General features: G+C 40.9%; 1 long non-coding RNA gene across 2 annotated transcripts in view; it reads left to right on the forward strand.

Moving 5' to 3' along the window:
* LOC119921110 overlaps positions 1-5972 on the forward strand; it is an 83014-nt gene extending 77042 nt beyond the window's left edge. Inside the window, exons 2-3 of one of the 2 annotated variants that reach the window (XR_005448463.1) lie at positions 220-287; positions 5817-5972. This is a non-coding gene — a long non-coding RNA (uncharacterized LOC119921110). Of the gene's footprint in view, positions 1-219; positions 288-3448; positions 3733-5816 lie in introns of those variants that run through there. The other variant, XR_005448462.1, reaches the window with a different exon arrangement.
* Positions 5973-8060: the final 2088 nt, after the last annotated feature.

An 8060-nucleotide genomic window follows, 5' to 3' on the forward strand; every position in this document is an offset into this window, starting at 1 on the left:
TTAATTCTGCCTGTTCGTGGGTGTAGCTTAATCATCACTAATCACTGAGACCTCTTTATCTTAATCAATGGCAATTTGTGGTCCATGCCTTTTGTTAATCCTTATATAGGATGGCTGAGATGTAGTTTAGCTGTAATTATATAGTGAAGCAGTCTGAATACATTCTAAGGATAACCTAAATTCTGCTCTGGAGTCTAACACTTTTCCTCCATTTCACAGATGAGGGAACTGAGACCCTGAGCAGTTAAGTAACCAGCCCAGGATGAAGGAGAAAATCAGTGATAAAGGTAGGACCCAAGTCTTCTAACTTCTAATTCTGAGCTCTTTTCTCTAAGCCTGTGTGTCTGCTAGAACAAAGTGTTTTTTGTTTGTTTTTGATACCATGAATTTATTGTTGAATGCCTTCCCCCCTGGGGTAGACCACAATGCAGTTTACATACAGCAGGCTTGCTGGGAAAACACTTAGCCTGCAACTCTAAGACAAAAACGTGGAGGAATTGATCTGCCTATAGTCAAACTCTGAAAAAGGGCAAAATTTGCTGCCAGCCCAGGACTTGTTTGTATTAGATAAGGCTGGAGGAGATCTCAGAGAAATTCCAAGGCTTTCTTTTTTGCTAGGGTAATTGGGCACCACACCTGCTGATGGAATTAGTGCCTTCAGGAGCCAGGTAATCCAAAGGAGCAGCTATTGGTAACTGCTGATAAATCCTAAATTAGTGGCAGTTTCTCGAGATAATGATCAGTGCATCAGGAAAGAAAGAACTAAATGAAGAAGTCTATACGATCCACTGTGGCAGTTCATATAATGAAGAAAAGGACAATATGGAAAATAGTATCACAACAATATAAATCAACATAATGTGCTTACTTTAAGGGCTCAGTTATGCTCACTGGATCTGAAAAAGGCACACAGCAGCAGAAATAGCAAAAGAGAATAAAAGAGTAAAAATAGCTAGTGGCTTGTGAGTATTTCATGTGGAGAAAGATACGGAGCCTAGAACTGTGTTTAGTCTAGCAATATGAGGTGCTTTGTGGAGCCTTGTGGCTAATGAGCATGACCTTGGGTTGAGCCTTGGGTTTTAAAATACTCTTTGGGAGGGTCACCTTTGGGGGGGAGGTGTAATTTTAATTTAATTCTTCTAGATCTACATAGCTTTAACTATATTTCATTTGCAGTTACACAAATCCTCTTAATTTAGAAATGGAGGGATTTACCTTTGGTCCATGCATTTTTGTTTTCTTAAAAAAAAATTGGGTGCATCTCTTTCTGTGGAGATCATTATCTGGTTTAAAAAGAGCATGAGAAATGCTGCCTAGTGAGTGTTGTGACATTTCCTCTGCTTTACCTGTGACATCCTGGGATTCTGCAGTTAGGTTGTATGAATGCAGGAGGGAAGACTTCCCTTTCGAAAGCGGAGATAGGAGCTACCTTGGTAATGGGGTATTAAGCGCTTACTATGGGCCAGGCACTGTGCTAAGCAATGGAGTCGATACAAGTTACTCAGGTTGGCCATATTCCATGTCCCATGTGGGGCTCACAGTCTCAATCCCCATTTTACAGATGAGGTAACTGAGGCACAGAGAAGTGAAGTGACTTCACACAGCAGACAAGTGGTGGAGCTGGGATTAGAACCCATGACCTTTTGATTTCCAAGTCCATGCTCTATCCACTACACCATGATCTGCCTGTCTCACTCTGCTGAAGTTCTGTCAATAATGGGAAGGTACTTTTTTTCTTCTTGCAGTTGTCTATGTATTCCTGATGTAATAGGATCAGAAGGAAAGTTTGTATTTTCAGCTGATGTGTATCAATCTCAGCTTGATGGCTCTGTATCATGGCTGGTGGCTTGGGTGAAATTCTCTTGATTTGCTTGTTTTTCCTCACCCACAGATGCAAGATCCCCAGGGATACCATTGCTAGATCAGCCCAATGGTGCATCCAGATCAGGATACTATCTGGGACAGTGGGAACAGGCTGTCTGTCTCCCCCTTCTAGACTGTGAGCCCGCTGTTGGGTAGGGACCGTCTTTATATGTTACAAACTTGTACTTCCCAAGCACTTTGTACAGTGCTCTGCACACAGTAAGCGCTCAATTAATACAATTGAATGAATGAAAACAGGCTGCCCAAAGGAAATGGGAGCTGGTTACCCACCTAGGAAATCAATCAATCGTATGTACTGATGGCTTACTGTGTGCAAAGGGCTGTACTAAGTGCCTGAGAGAGTACAATGAAGCAAAGTTGGTAGATATCCCCATAACAAGCTTACATTATAGAGGGGGAGATGGACATTAATAGAAATAAATAAATTTTGGCTATGTACATAAGTTTAGTGGAACTGAGGGTGGGAGTGAATAAAGAGTTCAAATCTAAGTGCAATAACAATAATAACAGTAATAATAATTGTGGAATTTAAGTGCTTACTGTAATATGTGCTGGGGTAAATACAGGATAATTAGGTCCCATATGGGGCTCACATTCTAAGTAGGAGGGAGAGCAGGTATTGAATCCCCATTTTGCGGATAAGGGAACTGAGGTAAGGGAAGTTGTGACTTGCCCAGGGTCACAAAACAAGCAATTGAAGGTCCTCTGACTCCCAGGCCTATGCTCTTTCCTTTAGGCCACATTACTTCTCGAATGCAAGAGTGATGCAAAAGGGAGTGGGAGAAGAGGAAATGAGGGCTTAGTCAGGGAAAGTCTTTTGGAGGAGTGCTTTTAATAGATTTTGAAGGTGGAGAAAGTGATTATCTGTCAGATATGAAGGGGGAGGGAATTCCAGGAGGTGGGTGGAGGGGTCAGTGGTGAGATAGATGAGATCTGAGGTACACTGAATAGGCTGACACTAGATGAGTGTAGTATGTGGGTTGGGCTGTAGTAGGAAATCAGGGAAGTGAAGTAGGAAAGGGCAAGGTGATTGAGTGCTTTAAAGCTGATGGAAAGGAGTTTCTGTTTGATGCGGAGATGCATGGGCAACCACTGGAGGTTCTTGAGGAGTGGGGAAATATGGACTGAATGTTTTTTGTAGAAAAAGGATCCAGGGAGCAGAGTGAAGTAGCAGGTGGAGTGGGAAGAGACAGGAGGCAGAGAGGTCAGCAAGAAAGCTGATGTGGTAATCAAGGTGGAGTAGGAAAAGTGCTTGGATTAACATAGTAGCAGTTTGGATGGGGAGGAAAGGACCGATTACGGTGATGTTGTGAAGGCTGAACCAACAGAATTTGGTGACCTATCAAATATGTGGGTACTCCACTAAGTGCTTGACAGAGTATAGCAGAGTAAAATTGTTCCCTGGTCAGCAGTATCAAGGGGAGCTTACACCAAGGAGTTTACAATCTAATGTAGTAGCTGGTTTAAAGAGAGGCCTTGTGGCTCCCATTTATCTGAATTTGTTTCCTTAACTTTTATTTTCAATGCACATTATATTCAAAGACTGCATTATGGGTGTTTGCAGGAATCACATGCCTGAAAATACAAAGTGTTGGCAGTATGGAGGAGGAGTGTTTGGAGCTCATGAAGCCAGCAAGTGAAACAAGTCAAGTCACTGTCAGGATGGAAAAAAAAATGCAAAACTAAGTCAGATCACCCTTGCAAGTGGTGACTAGAAAAATCACAGTTTTATATGGAGCATGGGTAGAAGTTACTGGCCTAGAGGACAAGAATGCATTTAGAAGGGTTCACTTGTCTTAGAATCTGAAGTTGCTATTTGCATTTGCATCATTGCTACAATCTCCTAACACCAAGAAAATCATAAAATTATTTCTGATCCTGAATTGTACCACTGGCAGAAATTTTTCTTTTCAAAAGCAGGGATTTGACTCCCACCTGAATACAATTGTTCTTCCAATATAACCTTGAATTTATATAGCACTTTTATTTTTCCAACTCAAATTGACATCAGTTATTTCATTTCACCCTCCCAACAACCCTCTGAAGTGGAGGCGGCCCGGTATTATCCCCATTTACAGGATAAATGTAAGGATAAGGATAGGGGAGGATAAGATGGGGAGACCAAGGCCCAGAGAGATTGAAGTCACACCCTAAATCATGCAGCAGGCCATGTTATAGCTGGAACTGGTAAACTAAGGCATGGAGAAGTAAAGTGATTTGTCCAAGGTCACACAGCAGGTTATAAGATGGTTCAGTGCATGTTGTGAATTGGAGCAACCTGTTGCAATATTAGGCCATTTGTTGCTTTGAGTGAAATATATTATTTTCCAAATAAAGGAATGCTTCTCAATAATTTTTCTATCCTTTCCATCAGAAATTTCCCTTGCCTCAGTACAAAAGCACCCCAACCTTTGGCATCTTGGCAAATAATCTTATCTTTGCCAATAGAGAGAGAACAAGAATGGCACTTGCTATAGAAGAGGGAATTATCAGCCTCTCCTTTCTTTTTCCAGGACTTAATTTTTTTGACCAGGCCAGCTGATTAGAGAATTACAGAACTACTCATGTGTGAGTGTGTTTCAGTCACTTTCAAACAACTTGATTTTTTTTTCAATTGAGGCATAAAATGTGAAGGAAATACCATAGCCATACATTTTTATCATGTTTTCCTACTCCTTATGTATTATTCATGCAAATTCTTTCAAGCAATGTAAACAACTGACAAAGAGCACAAACTTAATAGCACCCTAACCACAAAATGGTTGACTCCTGTTAAATGTTTTAAAAAGCAAGAAAACAGCATGAAAAAAGATGATTTCTATTAGTTAATCCAAGAGAAATGTTAATGAAAATACTAAAAATGTGCATAGTGTTTGGAGAACAGTTAAATCATTCATAGAAGGATCCAGAAAGCATGGTCGGTTTTTGTAACCTAGATATATTTCACTCTTGAAATAAGGATCTTACTTAATTTGGTTGGCTGAACATGATACCCCAAGGTTTTTCTTGTAGTGTCATTTAATGTTGAACCAATGCACTGTAGCGGGTGCCCCCAAATAGTGCATCTTATTCAAGCAAAAGCCATTTTCTTGGAAAACAGGTGATATGGATGAATGGCAAGGTAATAAAAGATACACTCTATCCTGTGGCTAGCAAATACTTCTTATAAATGAGCAAGCAAAACACCCAGATGACTGTGGAGAAATAGTCAGTGGAATAGGCCTACAGGTATAATTAAAATCATTTGACTTGTTAAAAAATCATTGATATACTCAAAAATTAATATGATAAACAAAGCAGCATGGCTCAGTGGAATGAGCACGGGCTGTGGAGTCAGAGGTCATGTGTTCAAATCCCGACTCCACCACTTATCAGCTGTGTGACTTTGGGCAAGTCACTTAACTTCTCTGTGCCTCAGTGACCTCATCTATAAAATGGGGATGAAGACTGTAAGCCCCCGGGGGACAACCTGATCACCTTGTAACCTCTCCAGAACTTAGAACAGTGCTTTGAACATAGTAAGTGCTTAATAAATGCTATTATTATTATTATTATCATTATTATTATTATTATTATGTTGACCATTTGATAGGGAAACAGACAATAAAATTACTGTCTTATGTGCATTTTTCTTCGTGAATTTTCTGGGGTTTTTTTTGGCGGGGGGGTGAGGGTGAGGATGCATTGGCATTGCTCCATTGGAGAACGTCTGAAACGCAGCTGCAAGCTGGCATTGGTGTGAGGTGTGATTGATAGGGTACTTGAATGTAGATTGGCAAATATGGCCAGAGGCCAGCACAGCTCCTGTTTTCCACTGGAGCCGTCTGACTCTTAATATTGTCTGTTTACTGGTCTGAGGAACAAAGGAGCAGCCTGCAGAGCTTGGGAATTGGTGGATAAATTGGTCTTGTTCCTCATCTTCATTTTCACAGGTCTCCAGGCCGCAAAAGGACCTCCCCTCATGTAATGACAGAGGAGTTGTTATTGTGGAAAAATTCCGGGATGCAGTCTGCTCTGCTGATCCTGTTGTAGCCATTTTGGAGGCTCTCCAACCCCCTGTGCTTTCTGATATACCATGCTTCTGGACCAGGGAGATTTTACAATCTTAATTTGAGTTAGAGAATTATAATTGTTGTAGAAATTTTTTTAAATCCAGCAGTGGTTCATTAGGTGGCCTACATTAGTTTTGAAGATGATGCTGATTTTATCAGCAGCTACCTATGTGGGGAGATCCACAGTGTCTTGCACAAGGACAGCATGTCAAGATTGTCCCTTGCTGCTATTACATTTGCTACTCATAGTTCTTGGCACTTTGTTTTTATGTTTTAATGGTACTTGTTAGTGCTACTACTCAGCCAGTAATATTTACTGAGTGCTTACTGTGGGCAAAGCACTTGGGAGAGTACAATATAACAATAAACAGACACATTCTCTGCCCACAATGAGTTTACAGTTTATGTGCCAGGCCCTATCCTGCCCTAAGCACTAGGATAGATAAGAGATAATCAGTTTGGATTATCCTTTCCTGTTCCACATGGGTCTCCCAATTAAAAGGCGGAAGGAAAATGATTTAATCCCTATTTTATAGACAAGGTAAAGGAAACACAGAAAAGTTAAGTGACTTGCCCAAGTTCACGCAACAGACAATCGACATATTTGGGATTAGAACCCAGGGCCTCTAACTTTCAAGCCCATGCCTTCCCACTGGGCCAAGCTGTTTCCCCTCTTTAGCTGAGTCAATACAACAGCCAGACAATTTGGGGTAAAAGAATGAATTGAGGCCCAGGAAATCAGACACTCATTTCTTTCTAAAATTAGAATTGATCATGAATTTAGAATACATGTAGTTTTCCTATAATGCAGGGCTTTCATTTCAGCTAAACTCTGCTTGAAGGAAAACTCACACTGCAGTATTCACCTATTCAGATGCATACAAAACAATTATTTCTGATGTCATTGTGCATTACAACCCAAAAGGATCACATGGTGAAAAGATGCTCCCTAATTCCCTAATGTTTTAGACAAAACACATTGTTCTGGCATATTGTTCCTTTGTAGGTTCCAGCACTAAAAAATAACAAAGCAATGGCTATGTGTTGTTGTGATTGATTTCTTCCCTTATTTCATTTAGAGCCATCCTTTGGGGGTGAAGATACTAGTTTCAGAGATTTTTATTAAGGTGTGGCCAACTGAAAATTAAAACACGGTCCCTGTCTCACAGGGGAATTGCAATCTCAGAGGGAGAGGATGCTGCAAAAAGGGATGAATTATTACAACAATGATAAATTACAAACAATAAGACAAATTTAAGAGAAAAATCATAGCAAAAGTAGTTTTTGGTGGACTCAGTCTTCCAGTTCCTCATCACTTGAGGCAAATGGTTCATGATTACAAGGTACCACAGTCTTCCCAGCATTCTGATGGCTGGACTGCAGATTTTACTCAGCAGGGAGGAAGGGGAGTGGATGCCCCAAACAGACCCCAGAGCCTGGAGTGGGAAGGAGTAGTGGTGATGGTGAGTCCGAGCTTCAGTTGATGGCTCCGAGTTCCAGCCAATGATGAGTTTACACACAGCTGTAGTATTACCAGCATCCTTCAGGTTCTGTTGTCGGATGATGATGGTAGAGTCGATGAGGTGCCACTGCTTTTTTTTTTTTAAAGGTATTTGTTAAGCACTTGCTATAAATCAGGGATTTTACTAAACTCTGGGGGTAGATACAAGCTAATCATGATGGACAGTGCCCATGGGGCTCACAGTCTTAATTCCCATTTTCCAGATGAGATAACTGAGGTCCAGAGAAGTTGTGACTTGCCCAGGGTCACACAGTAGATGTGGGGCATAGCTGGGTTTAGAACCCAGAATTAGAACTCAGAATTCCCTATCATCCAGCCTCATGCTCTTGCCACTGGACCACACTGCCTTCTACCTTAAGAACACATCTTTTTACAAAGAAAATATGATTGAGGGTGAGCTAGAAGATTATTATTATTATTATTATCATTATTATATTTGTTAAGTGCTTATTATGTGCCAGGAACAAGATAATCGGGTTGGACACAGTCTCTGTCCCACACAGGGCTCACAGTCTTAATCCCCATTTTCCAGATGAGTGAACTGAAGCACAGAGAAGTTAAATGACGACCAAAGTCACAGAGCAGACAAGTGGCAGAGCTGG

Source organism: Tachyglossus aculeatus, assembly GCF_015852505.1.
Source record: "Tachyglossus aculeatus isolate mTacAcu1 chromosome 12 unlocalized genomic scaffold, mTacAcu1.pri SUPER_6_unloc_1, whole genome shotgun sequence".
Lineage (NCBI taxonomy): Eukaryota > Metazoa > Chordata > Mammalia > Monotremata > Tachyglossidae > Tachyglossus > Tachyglossus aculeatus.